The sequence below is a fragment of the Humulus lupulus genome, chromosome 3 (genome assembly GCF_963169125.1).
Source record: "Humulus lupulus chromosome 3, drHumLupu1.1, whole genome shotgun sequence".
Taxonomy (NCBI): Eukaryota; Viridiplantae; Streptophyta; class Magnoliopsida; order Rosales; family Cannabaceae; genus Humulus; species Humulus lupulus.
This window is the reverse complement of record NC_084795.1, coordinates 163826631-163840919: the sequence shown is the minus strand read 5'-3', so window position 1 is coordinate 163840919 and position 14289 is coordinate 163826631.

Sequence of the window (14289 nt, the reverse complement as noted above, 5' to 3'; positions counted from 1 at the left end):
TGGTTTCCTAAGACGCGTCCTACCCCTGCGTCCGTCGGGAATTTCATGGCTAGGTGCCACATAGAGATGACGGCCCGTAGATCAACCAGTGTGGGCCTTCCAATAACGGCGTTGTATGCCGAAGGACAATCGACCACTACAAAAGTGGTGAGTAATGTCCTTGTTGCGGGCGCTGTACCCGTCGTTACTAGAAGCTTGATCATTCCGCCTGGGGTGAGTCCTTCTCCAGAGAAGCCATATATTGTTTGATTGCAGGGCTCCAAGTCTTTTACGGACAGCTTCATGCGTTCCAGTGTTGACTTATACAGGATGTTCACTGAACTTCCTGTATCGACCAGTACTCTCTTTACCATCATATTGGCCATCTGGATGTCCACGACCAGCGGAACGGAATGTGGGAACCGAACGTGCTGGGCATCGCCATCAGAGAAGGTTATCTCACCCTCTTCTGATCGAGCCTTTTTTGGTGCACAGTCCTCCACAGTCATCATCTCGATGTCCTGGTCGTGACGTAGAGTCCGAGCGTATCGTTCTCTGGCCTTTCCGCTATTTCCCGCGAGGTGCGGGCCTCCACAGATGGTTAAGATTGTTCCAGCCACGGGGGCAGGCTGTAATGGTGGCGAGCGTTAGCGTGTAGATGCCCGCTCGTTGCCACCTGGAGCTTCTCGTTGGGAAGTTCCCGAGGCCCGTACGTACCTTCTCAAGCGTCCTTGTCTAATAAGGAACTCGATTTCGTCTTTTAACTGGTTGCATTCATTAGTGTCATGTCCGTAGTCGTTATGGTAATGACAGAACTTGGTAGTGTCTCTTTTCAAAATGTCCTTTCGAATGGGTCCCGGTTTCTTGTAAGGCACACTAGAGCTTGTGGCCTGATAAACCTCTCCCCGAGACTCGACGAGGGCAGTGTAGTTAGTGAACCTAGGTTCATAATGATTACCCTTGGCTCGTTTGTTGTCGGAGGTGGAAGGCTCGTTATACGGCCGTTTCCCACCATTTTTGCCATTACTGTTGCCGTTTATGTGGCCTTTGTCGTTGCCATTAGGTTTGGAACCATTGGCGGCTTTGGCAGGTTCGGCGGCCTTCTTACCCTTGTTTGAGGGTTTTCCATCATCAGCAATGGCTTCCTCGAGCTTGATGTAACGATCAGCTCGGTCCAGGAACTCCTGGGTTATTTTAACTCCTTCCTTTCGAAGACTCTTCCAGAGGGGAGAGCAACGTTTTACCCCTGAGGTAATGGCCATCATCTTGCCTTCGTCCCCTACTGTTTTTGCTCCGGCTGCCACTCGCATAAAGCGCTGGACGTAATCCTTCACTGACTCTCCGTCCTGCTGGCGAATTTCGACCAACTGGTTTTCTTCGGTTGGGTGCACGCGACCCGCATAGAACTGTCCGTAGAACTCCCTTACGAACATTTCCCAGGAAACTATGCTTGCAGGCGGGAACTTAAAGAACCATTTCTGCGCTGCTTCAGAAAGTGTTGCAGGGAAGATCCTGCACTGAGCGTCTTCGGACACTTTTTGAATGCCCATCTGAATCTCAAATTTATTCACATGCGAGACTGGGTCCCCATATCCATCAAAGTTCGGGAGCGTAGGCATTTTGAACTTGCTGGGAGTTTCTGCGTTAGCTATCCTCTGGTCGAAAGGAGTACCCTTCCTCCTGTCGTTGTCGATGTAAGAAGTCCTTCCTCCGACCAGCTGCTGAACAGCCTGATTGAGTGCGTCTATCTGGGCTTGCACTGCGACAAGAATTGCGGTGGCCTCTGTTGCTGGGGGGATGTTCTCGCCATTCCTCTCGCAACGATCGTTGAGTACATCTCTCAGGTCCTCCTCTCCTCTTCGCTGCTCGCTACCTCCGAGCCAGTTGAAGACATTATTTTGTCTGGGCTGCCCCCCAGCATCCTGTCTATTTGGCTGGTCACCTTGAGGTACTTGGCTCCTACCTTTACCTCTTTCTTTATTCCTCCCACCAGCATTTCCCTTGCCTGAGTCAGCCTCATTGTATCCGTGGCCATCTCTGAACCTTGACTGGCTATGGTGAGATTGACTGTTCCCTCTATTCCCGTCTCTGGCAGAAACGCCCCGAGCGTTAGAGGGCGGCCTGCGCTGGTCGCGGTGTCCCCGTGCATTATCATGCCATGGGGGTCCTTGGACCGCAGAGCCTAGCTCTGAGTCCCTCCTGTTACCAGGAGGGTAGTGACCTCTGTTCGCTTGGTTTGGCCCATCATTCTCATGGCGTCTAGGACTACGAGGCTGACGCTCGGCCCTATTCTGCCTTTGCTGCGGGGGATTACCCCGAGCAGCTTGGGATGGTGGATTTGCCTCAGGGTCCAACGGGACATCGTCATGGGGTGTCTGAGGCTGCTCGGGCCTTTGCAGACTTGAAGGCTGAATTGGTGGGCTAGGATTGGGACCCCTCTGGGGTGGCCCATTCGCGGGTTGGTCAGGTTGCGAGGCAGGTGCAGCCTGATTTCTAGCCAACAGTAAGGCTGCTTCGAGGGCGGCCATGGCTTCGATCTGGCGGCGATCCACCTCCGCCTGTCGCGCCATAGCTTCTGCGGCCGTCTTTTGATTGGCCCTCAGACTAGCCAATTCTTCCTGCAACGCGCCCAGGGTGCTCTTCAGCGTCGCATCGTCCATTTCCTCCTCTTCAAAATCTAGTTGCGACTCATCTTCCGCCATGCTTGCAGGGGAAGGAGGAGGTGGTGGATTCAACGGTGCAGCGGCGGTTGCCTGCCCAGTTTTCCTTCCTGCTTTCGCCATTTTATTTCTTAATAGCAACAAATCAATCTCTCAATGAAAGCACCAGAATGTTGACCCAAGATTTGGCCAACTGACACGAAGTCAAAACGTGATTGATGTGGACAAATGTATAGAGAAGAACGCAATGACAAAAGTAAAGAAAACACAGTAATTTATAGTGGTTCGGCCCCAGGATTTGGTAATGACCTACGTCCACTTAGAATGATATTGATATAAAATCAGAAGGGTGATCAAAGAACCAGGGTTCAATGAGTTTCACTCTCCTCTAAAGAACAATACAGATTTACTTGGAGAATTACTATCGTTTCCTCTGATTCGAAAGCCAAAAGGTCCCCTCCTTCGAGCTATCTCTTGCTATTTATAGGCTCAAGGAGGGTTACAAGAGATTGTTACAGATATTCTTCCCTGAATAATCGGATATCCAGAAGATTGTATGAGATAAATTCGGGATTCATAAAGATCTTCCCATAAATGTTGCCTTGTACGCGGAACTACCGACCAGACTGGTCGCGGGTAAGATAGGCTTACCCTGCTTCTACTGTGCCTCCTGATCGATACTCTAGCAGACGCTTCCAGGTACCGGCCACGTGTCCAAAGATTATTCGCCACGTCACCAATGCTAATTTATTGGATAACACTTAACTTATCACTTTATTACTTGTTTGCCGACTGTGTACACTAGCACAATTTTAATTGCTTAAATACACGCAACAAGTTTTTGGCGTCGTTGCTGGGGATTGATTTTAGTGAAATTTTGTTTGTAAAATTCAATTACTTTCAATTTGGTTGCTTATTTTTCATTTGTTTATTTTTGTTTTTCGTTGTTCTATTTTACGCTTTTTTTGTTTAGTTTTTTTTTTGCGAGGTACTTGAGATGTCTCATCGGCAAGTCCTTATTAACTTTGTTCAACATGACTTTGAGCCTTTACATAGAGCATGGTGGAGATACAAAAATTTGTTCATGAGGTTCCCTTACCATGGTTTCTCTAGAGACCATAGAGCCTTTCTCAATGGGTTGCATGCCACCACAAGAGAATGGATAGAAAGAGGAGATGGTACCACCAATTTCTACCAAATATACATTAATGAAGTCTATTGGATGTTGGAAGACATGGCAGAATATGACAAGTGGTGTTGTTTAAATTCTCCAATATCCAACCAAGTTTGGGAGAACAATCTTAGCCATATGGAGCCTATTTTTGAAGATTGCACTCGACAACCATTGGGGGAGACATTGGAGGATTTTCAAGACCTCATCATGGAAGAACCTCAACAAGTTAATCACTCAAGTTCGTTGGAGGTGTTGATCATGGAGTTTATGGCTAAAAATGATGCCTTCATTCAAAGCCCAGCTACATCCTTGAGGAATTTGGAGAATCAAGTTGAGCTATTGGCCAATGGGTTATGTAATAGACCATACAATGATGTGCTTAGTGATATAGAAAATTCAAGGGGGAAAGAACAAAGTGGGGAGGTCATTTTGAGAAATGGTGAAGATTTGGAGATGCTTTGGGAAAATTTTGAAAGGCAAAAGGAGCCCACTTCAATCCAAAGTAGAGAAGAAAAGAGAGAGAAAATGCATTTCCAAGATAATCAAGTCTTTGGTCTCCAATTTAAAGAGTTGATGGTCATAAAAGAATATGCATATGAAGATCTGTTTTGGCCACCACCACCTCCACCACCATTGGCATGGTTCCTTGGCATCCATCATGCACATTCATCAAAAGCAAGTCGATTTGAGCACATGAACTCATCAATATCACATCTCACCAAGCTTGAGGGCGTCCACAATGGAGACCCATGTGTGAGGGCGTATGCCACTCTCTATGGGCGAAAGCCACTCTCATGAAAACTTTTCAACTAAGTCAAGCCGACGACTTTAAGTCAAGTGCTTCTTGGGAGGCAACCCAAGTTTCTAAACTTGTTTTTAATTTTGTTTTAGTTTAGTTAAGCTCATTGCATTTCCTTTATTAAATATTTTTATGTTTGAAAAAAAAAGAACAAAGTTATTTTAATTTTAATTTTAATTTTATTTTATTGTGTGTGTGCTTTTTTGGATTGGTTTTACGTTTGTTCTTGTGTTTTGGCAGTAATTTGGGGGTCTAAAGATTTTGCATAATTTTGCTGAAGCAAAATGTGTGAAATTTCTGAAAAATGAAGGGTTCTGCCTGTTGTAGCAAATTTTTTACTCGTGCACTTTTGCTGGAGCAAAATTTTGCAATTTGGGAAAGCACCCAACTCCTCAAATCCACAACCAACCAAAAAGAAGGTCATCGATTCAAAATCGACCATATCATTTCAGATGAAAATTCAGAAGGATAGGCGGGGAGTTTTCTTATCTCAGCTCATTTTTTTTATTTTTTTTAATTTTATTGTTTTTGTTATTTCTTTTGTTATGTGGTTGTAACCTTATTTTTAATTCTTGTCGGGATCTCTATTTTGTTTCTAGTTTGTCCTTGTCTTGTCATTATTTTGTTGTTGTTTTGAGGATATTATTTGTCTTTTTTAGTGTTAACTAGGGGGCTCGATGACGATCTTGCAAAAGCTAAAAATAAGTATAATAAAATTAAGTTGAGGCTGAATGTCTCTCTTACTTAAGTTTTAAACTAACTTCTTTGGGTGTGAATGTTGCTAGCAATTGATTGATGAGAGTGTTTTTCTTTTTAATGTGTGCATAGATTGATTAAACATTTTTGAGACCCTATAAAGAGCTAGTTTCTTGTGAGAGCTTAAGTTTCTAGAATTACTTAGTGGTTTTCCTTGAGGCTAAATCCTAGACATCACTACACCAATGACATGATTTAGGCCATCTTTGGACTGTTTGACCCATTGAAGCCTACTCGATATGCATTTTTATCCCTAGTAACCCTGTTGAGCTTAATAGACACTTTTCTTTCTTAGCCACTCATTAGCCTAGCTAGATATAATAACTTCCTTTAACCATACCCCTTTAGCACCTTGATCTTTATAGGATAGATTTGTGCATTTTGGGGGTTTGAGAGGAGTTGAGTATGAGAGAGGAAATTGGGTGAGCATTTTCATTTTCTTCTTTTTCTTATTTTCACCATTGGGGACAATGTTGAATTTTAAGTTTCGGGGGAGAGTGTATTCTCATTTTTCTTATTCTCTTGCCATTTAGTTTGTTTATCATTATTCGAAAAAAAAAAGTAGAAAAATGTGAAAAAAAAAAGCAAAAAAAAAATTCAAGAGTGCACTCCCTTGAATCAAAGGAAAGTTTTGAAAAAAAAAATTCAGAAAAAGTCAATAAAAGAAAAAAAAAAGTAATCAATTATGTTTGTAAATAAGTTTGGGGTGTAACTCTTCAAATAAAAGAAAAGTTTGTTTTAGTTTTTGTCTTTGTATGTTAGTAATAAATGCTAGTGGCAAGAGTTATATTTTGTTGTGGGGTGTTCTTTGGGGAAATTAATGTGTGCAATGATTTAGGTCCTAGAAAGATTGAGGTGCTTAGGGTAATTCGTGCCAAAATTAATATCTCTTATCCTACCTTCACCCTAGCCTACCATTACAAGCTTGATAAAGTCCTATTGATCTTTGGTGTGGTGTTTGTCTACATTAGTGGAGAGGGAATCACTAAGTAACTTATGGAGGCATTATTTAAGCTTTAGGACCAAGGTCTAGTTTGATTTTTGGTGATTGAAAATGTATAGGAAAAGCTATGAATGCACTAAAGGGGGAAACACTTGACTCATATTTTGACAGCAACATTACTACTTGAATACTTTGGTTTAAAGCTTGTGAAAGTGTGAAATTCAATTTCTCTTATTCAACAATAAAATTCCTGAGAGCTTTCCCCTTTTTAAGCATTGGCAAAGCAATGTTTATCCTCTCTTATTGTGTCTTGTTTTTTGTTTCCAATTTTTGTTCTTTTGTTGTTCAATTTGTGGTTTCTTTTGTTTGTTTAGTCATATTTTTAGATTCACCACTCAAGGACGAGCAATAAGATATGTTTGGGGGTCTGATAACTCTAGAATATAGAGTAATCTTTAATACTTTTAGCTTATAATTTGATTAAAAAGATGAGTGATTTGTGTCTTTGACTTTAGAATTGAGTCATTTTATTTTATTTGGGTTTAACGGTTAGTTTTGGTTTTATGAGGGAAAACAAGTAAGAAAATGATAAATTGGATGAAGTTGAGTGAATTGGAAATGAACTAATGTGATTCAATATGATAATTTTCGGTGTAGGAATTCTCAGGTTGCTGCAGCAATGCTGAAGCATTCTGTCCAGGCATCAAGCAATTTTGGGTCAAAATAAGGAGCTGCCACATCAGCAGTATAGATCAACATTTTCAATTAATTTTACTTGGGCTGTAAAGTAAATGATAATATATGGGCCTTTAAATGAGTTGATCCATATGTTAAAATAAAAATATATATCAAAAAAAGAAAGAAAAGTAGCTCATGTGGGGGTAAGGAAAAGAAGCCATAATATTATATATAATGAACCTTTCCCTTTTTCTTTGGGAGGGCACGAACAGTAGAAGCAAGGGACAACCAGCAGCCATTAGAGAGGAAAAGTGGTGAATGAAGAAAAAGTAAAAGAAGAAGAAAGAGAAGGATTCAAGAGAGGAGGACCAATTTAGGAACATCTTTTTGGCTTGATTCTCTTACCCTTCTCCTTAATATTTTATTTTCTTTTTCTTGTATTTTCTAAACTCTGATTTATTTTGTTATGGGCTGTTTTGATTTTGGATTTGTGCTCTTGAATTCAGCCATGAACTAAATCTTTTGTGACTTGAATTATTAATTAACTCTATGTCTTAATTCTAATTTTCTAGGATTTTATTTTAGCAATTTACCCATTATTCATTCAAATGTGCTTAATGTTGAATCCTTGTTATTGCTTGATCACCAATTACAAGATATTGAGTTATATTTGTGATGGGGAGTTTGAATATAATGGATAGATTTGAATGACACAAGTGAATAATCTTGTTAGATTATGTTTGTGAATAGCACAGGAATGTGTTATTTGCCTTGTGTAATAATGATGAATTGGTGCTTAATTCTGAGTTCTTAAACTTTATTGGCATAGGAATATGTTAAATTAGGTGAAAGAATTAATACCATGGGATTTGGAAAAGTTCTATGAATTAATTTGGAATTCTTGTTAATTCTGGGTAATTTTGCTGCAGCAAAAGGTATAGGTTAATTGACATAGATGAATTTAATAATTCAAGCCCATTTTACCAAATTGAATTTTTCTTGCGTTTATATTGTCATCTTAGTTTATTTTTAAGCATTTTAATTTATTTTTCATCACTATTAAATTGTTTGGTAATTGATTTGTGAATAATTATTTGCTAATTCAATCCATGTGGAGACGATACTCAACTTATCACTTTATTACTTGTTTGCCGACTGTGTACACTTGCACAATTTTAATTGCTTAAATACACGCAACAGCTATGTATGTATGTATTTTATGTTGTAGTCACTTGGGAAATATGGTTGCTTAGATAGCAAATAAGCAAATCCGAAGATTTTTATCATTATTGTAGACATTAGTTATGTTTAAACTACCTCTTGATAGTAGCAATAGGGCCTAGATGGTTTATTATATATTATATTTGTGTTTAAACCTACCTTTGAATAGTAGCAAGAGGATCTAGATGGTTTCTATCACATACTACAATAATGAGTTAATGACCATTAATTTGTAGTCTTATGTTTTATGATTTACGTTTTTACGTCATACAATTTATGTTTTACGTTTTATGAACTATGATATGTTTTAGTAGTTTTTCCTTTCTGGACATTAGGCTCATTCCTTTTCATTTTAGATGGTGCAGGAAAATGAGATTGGAAGGCAGGACGGATTCATGGCAGCTTTGGCATGTGTATTGGGAGAGAGTTGAATGAATGGACTGATGGGAAAGATCGAGGATGATGTTTATATTTTGAGTCTTTTTAATTATGTATTATTTTTTTACGCCTTTAGTATTTGAACAATTAATAATAAAGGTTTAAGTTTTCTTTATGTTTTTATGTAATAACAATGGGATCCCGTATTTTGGATTTTTATACTAAACTTCTATTATTTTATGCATGTATTCGAAAATAGCAGTTATGTCATAGTAGTTTTTAATGGTCCGAGGTCTTTAAGTTAATCTACATGCGTAGGCGAGTTGGAGGTTCAGGTCACGGGGCGGATCTGGGTGGCAGGTGGGTCGACTGAGTTGTGCGGACGTGTGGCAAGTTCTGGTCGAGCCAAATGGTAGAGGGACCTGCGAGAGAGAGAGGAAAGAGGTACTGGGCCTGTGGAGGTTTTGGGCCGAATCTTTTGGGCTTTAGACTACAAAAATGCCATTATTTCTTTCTTCTTTTCAGATTTAATTCTTTTCTTTTCTCTTCATTTCAGAGTACCTAAATTTTAAAAAAAATCATATAAAATTCATAAAAATATTAATTAAAAGTTAATTTATTTTAACATTTAATATCAATAAAATGACATTTTCAACCATATTCACCTACGTGGATGGTCACAAAGTGAGCGACTAACCGAACCCCCGCCATGGGCTCAAGCCTGGGGTGGTCACTGATCTCCTTAGTTTGGAGGTGGTGGAGGTCGATCTGCCCAGATTTGAGACCTTTCAGGTTTCACGAGGCCTCTTGAGTTCGCCCCTAAAGATGATTAGTGAGCAGCTGATTGTTCCACCTTGTCCCCGTTCCTAGGATGGGGTCGTTCTAAAGAGGCTTGGTAACCCCTCGCTGTAATGCGGAGCAGCACTTCAAAGGCAAAGGTCTCCTCTCTCTAACATTGTTCCATGTACCATCGTTGAGCAACCATCTCGGTTGCCGCAGCAGTGTTCTCGGCACAAAACTTTGCCATTTCTTCCCTTAGGGCGGCAACACCCTCTTGAATAACTTCAGGTTCTTGTTGGACGTGGTCGCACTCACCCTCTACTATGTTCACACAAGGATATTCCTCCATGTTTCTTAGAGGATGTGGATTTGGTGGGGTAGCAAGGCCATTCTCTTTTGTTTGACCACATTTAGGTGCCATGACCAGTGATGGTATAGGCAACTCTGAGTGGTAGGAGAGGAGATTCCACTCCATGATTCACACTGTAACGACCCAAAAATACTAATACTTTTTAGTGCCTTGATTAGCATGCTGGGAGGGCATAATTGGATATATGTATAATTTATTTAATGCGTGACTATGTGACATGCATGATTTATATGATAATTTGAATATATTTATATGCATGTTTATAAGTATTAAATATGCATGCGGGCCCGTTCTTGTTTATAAAGGCATTTCTATAACATGGCTCGTTAAGGGCATAAATGTGATTATATGTGTGTTAAATGGTTGGGACCACATTATTATGTGGATAAATTTGTAGTATACAGCTCGAGGCGATCCTAGTGAGCGTATTAGTGGAATAGTCAAAGCAGGGTTTAATACCCGGCTCAGAGTGAGCCTAGGGTTATTTTGGAAAGTTTAATGTATATTTGAGATTTATTGAGTAATGGGTAAATATTTAGTAATTAGTTGGACATGACGGGACTAATTGGGAATTGGTAGGATGACTTGAGGAATTAGCGGGAATCAGGATAAATGACCATTATGCCCTAATGGGCAATAAAAGAGGCTAGGTTAATTAAGGGGTATTTATGTCTTTGGGTTAAGGATATACTCAAAAACTTTAGGAAAAGACCAGAATCACTAAGGAAGGCTCTCAGCCCTCTCTCTCCCTAACACTCACGTTCTCTCCTTCCCTCACTCTTGGGCTTGGAAAACATTGAAGTTTTGGAGGAGCAAACTCACATAATTGAGTTGGGAACTTGGAGGAAACTAAGCTAGGATTAGTCAGAGAATTGTTGAGGAATTAAGCTAGAGATTGAGGTAAGGTTTCAAGTCCTTAATTGTGGAAATTCTGTCTTGTTCTTCGGTTGGGAATTTAGATTAGTAGGTTAAATTTGACTGAGTTTTGGGTGATGAATTATTGTTGAATTGGGATGCTAGTTACAGTAGGATTTTGGGTGTTTTATGCTTAAGATATGTAATTAAGAGTCCCAAACTCGTTTCTGGACTTAATTTTGAGTTTTGCTAATGATTGGGGTGGGAATATGGGGCTTAGGGTCAAGGAAAAACACAGAGATGGGGTTGTTTTTTTGGTTTGGGGGCTTGGGCCATGGTCTTGTTCTTCAGGCACTGCGGCCAGTGTGCTCAAGGAGGCTGGAAAGCCTCTGTTTTGCCTAGTGCGCCGCAGCTCGTGTCCTTCAGCAGAGAGGCATTTTTCCTCTTACTTGGGTACGCCTCAGCCCTTAAGGTGCTGGGCCGCGGCTCAAATGCAAGTAATGGTTGTTTGTGGGTTTTTAGCTTGGGAACTCAAATATTAAGGCTCGGGGAGGACTTTACTACCCGGTTTAGTAAAATTCGAGGCCCTTGAGGCTAGTAATTGTTTCCAAAACATTTAATTGGATTAGAATTTTATAGCCATCCATTATTTCTTGTGACTAGGATTACCGTTAAGGCTCAGGACTAAAGATTGTGCTCGGGACCGCTCTTTATCCATCGCTCGGGACTCGAGGTAAGAAAACTGCACCCATATGGTTGTGAACGGGACTGAGATTTCGTAAATTGAATGTAAGTGTTTTGTAACTTATATGATTGTTATGTGTAATGTGAAAGTATGACCTAAGGATGTCGGGGCTGATGATAAGTGTGTTGAATGCAGCTCGGCCTAAGCGAACCGAGATCAACTAAATAATCAGAGAGCTCGGCCTAAGCGAGTCCGGATCACCTAGAGGGCTCGACCTAAGGGCGCCGATACCTAAATATTTGTATTACAGATTGAGTTATATCTTTGAAAGTATATGTTTATCATTGCCTAGCTTAATACTCGTATTCTGTTGATTAATTGAACTGAATGGATTGAAGATTATATATATTCTTGTTGTTGTCTATGCTTGTTGATTATGGTTTTCTTACTGAGCCTTGGCTCATGGGTGCTACGTGGTGTAGGTAAAGGAAAAAGAAAGTCGAACCAACCATGAGTTAGAGAGCTTTGGGTGCGAAGTGTACATCGATAGCTGCTCGACCGCCACGGCCGAGGGAATTCCAGGGACTAGAGCTCAAACTTGTATTTTTCCATTTAGACTGGCTACATCTGTAATAATTTTGTAGAGTTGTTTCCGCTATATCAGCCTTATTTTTTGGATCCCATGTATCAAACTTTTATCTTAATAAAAGTCAACCATTTTTCAATCAAAATCTTTTAACCCTAACCTGGTAGATGACTTTAGAGACACATTTATGTACAAACAACTTGATTAGTAGGTCTGTCACTATTTTAAACACACAGTGTAGCTGTCTTGGCTACCTAAGGCGTTATAACTTGGTATCAGAGCGGTCTAGGTTTAAGGGTTCCTGACGACTGGCTAGGTATGTACACTCGCCGCGAAAGACAAGCTCAACTCAGGGTTCAGTAACTACATATGTGATTATATGCTTAAATATTTAAATGAAATATAAATGTTTTATCTGCATGATTAATAGGGAGCATGAGATATACTGATAGGGCTTGGCCCTTGACTGCTATGAGAATATGTTAGGGCGCTCTTCTCAGCATTGCTACTATATGTGAATAGTTATTTAAATGCTTGTTTGCATCATGATTTTTGCATTGTGACCTGGATATTGGCGTTGGACCGTGGAATGAATATGAACTTGTTATCATTGCCTGACCAACCGAGTCGTTGATTGCAGTTAAACTTGGATAGTTCTGCGTCCAAGGCGATCAATACGACTAGTCGGCACCGGGTTCGAGGCTAGAGATGATGAGCAGGGCCAGAACCCTCCGCCAGTCCCTGAGAACTGGCAAGAGTTGCTTGTTGATATGCAAGCCAGACTTTAGAGTCAGGAAGAGCATATTCGCCTTATGAGGAAACAGGCTCCGTCAGGGAGTGTCACACCTAACTTGCCACCTATTGTGGCACCAGCTGTACAGCCACCTGAGATTGGAAACAGATGGGAGCCGCTGTATGAAAGATTCAGGAGACAATATCCTCCAATCTTTAAGGGAGGACCAGATCCACTGAAGGCTGAATAGTGGATGAGTATGATCACCTCCATCCTGGACTTTATGAGGGTGGAAGGTAATGACAGGGTGGCCTGTGCCACCTATATGCTTAGAGAGGATGAACGTATTTGGTGAGAGGTTGCATCACAGACTTGAGATGTTTCTGCTATGAGTTAGGATGAGTTCAGAGATCTGTTCAACCAGAAATATTATAATGTTGTCGTCAGGGCGTCAAAGGTGAATTATTTCATTGGGTTGGTTCAGGGCAACATGACAATTACTGAGTATGCCCTAAAATTTGATAGGCTAGCGAAGTTTGCACCAGATTTAGTGCCTAATGATGCAAATAGGCAGGACAGGTTTGTTCGAGGGCTTAATGCTATGATAGCCTTAGATGTAAGGATCACATCAGTGCCTGAGGAGACGACTTATGCCCAGGCTATTGAGAAGGCCCTCACTGCTGAGGAGGCAGAGAACAAGATCTGGAGGGAGAATACTGCGAGAAAGGATGTTCACAGGGCAGTGCCTCCATATATAGGGTCTGGTAGGGGTGGAGGCCCCAGTGATTAGAAGAGGAAGACCCTTGACACCTCGATCACTAATGGTCTTGATAGGAGGGGTCGGGTGCCTGAGGTGGCCGCCAGGGAGGTGGTGAGTCATGGAGGAGCTATCCAGAGTGCACTAGATGCAGGAAGCACCATCTGGGTGAATATCGGGCAAAGGTCTGCTACTTGTGCTTGACTCTAGCTCGAATGTTCACCTTGACGTAGGCAGAGGCTGAGGCTAGTCCCTCGGTAGTGACAAATCAGTTTTCTAGCGCTAGCTCTTCATATAATGTATTGATTGACTCTGGTACTACACATTCATTTGTTTCTAGCAAAGTGATTGATAGATTGTGTAGGCCTAGTGAGTATTATACTGCGGGATTTGGGACTATACTGCCTACTGGGGAGCTAGTAGTTTCTAGGAGATGGATTAGAGCACTGCCAGTGATGGTGGATAGTAAGGAACTATCAGTAGATTTGATTGAGTTGAGTATGGCTAATTTTGATATGATTTTGGGGATGGATTGGCTAGTCAGGTATGGGGCCACCATAGATTGCAGAAAGAAGATGGTGACTTTTAAACCTGAGGGTGAGGCCCCCTTTGTTTTTGTGGGTGCTATGCATGGACCCCGCATACATATGATATTTGCATTGAGAGTTAGGGACCTATTACATTGATGTTGTATAGGTTTTCTAGCTAGTGTTGTGAATACCACTAGAGTTATGCCAGTGGAGCCGGGAGAGACTAGACTGGTATGCGAGATTTTGGAGTTGTTTCCTAAGGACTTACTAGGACTACCGCCGTATAGGGAGATTAAGTTTTTCATTGAGTTAGCGCCAGATACAGAGCCAATATTGAGGGTATCTTATTGGATGGCTCTGGCAGAGTTAAAGGAGTTGAAGACACAATTGCAGAAGCTTCTAGAC